The sequence below is a fragment of the Sorex fumeus genome, unplaced genomic scaffold, assembly GCF_029834395.1.
Source record: "Sorex fumeus unplaced genomic scaffold, SorFum_2.1 ptg000032l, whole genome shotgun sequence".
Lineage (NCBI taxonomy): Eukaryota > Metazoa > Chordata > Mammalia > Eulipotyphla > Soricidae > Sorex > Sorex fumeus.
The window spans coordinates 12,038,786-12,039,335 of record NW_026606089.1 but is presented as its reverse complement, the minus strand read 5'-3'; positions in this window follow the sequence as shown (position 1 = coordinate 12,039,335).

Below are 550 nucleotides of genomic sequence, written 5' to 3'. Positions count from 1 at the left end.
ACTCACTTTCTTTTTCTTTTTGGGTTTTGGGTCACACCCGGTGATGCTCAGGAGTTACTCCTGACTCTACACTCAGGAATTATTCCTGGTGGTGCTCAGGGGACCCTTTGGGATGCCAGAAATTGAACCCAGGCCAGTCGCATGCAAGGTAAATGCAAGGTAACCCACAGTACTATCAGTCTGGCCGCTGTAACAATTATGTTCTGTTTTTAGGCCATACCCAGCGAGGCTCGGAGGTTACTCCTGGCTCTGTACCCAGGAATCACTCTTGGCAGAGGAGCTTGGGAGACCATATGGGATGCTGGAGATTGAACCCGGGTTGGCCCTGTGCAAGGCAAGTGCCCTCCCCACTGTACTTTCCCTCCAGCCCTAACCCTCTACTTTTCTTTCTCTTGGTTTTGGGGCCAGTCCTAGTAGTGCATGAGAGCTTCTCCTGGTTCTGTTCTCAGGGGCTACTCTAGGCGGTGTTCCAGGGACTGTGAAGAGTCCAGGATAGAATCACGTCATGTCTACACTGCACCCCTGTGAACCAACTCCCCAGACCCTGCAC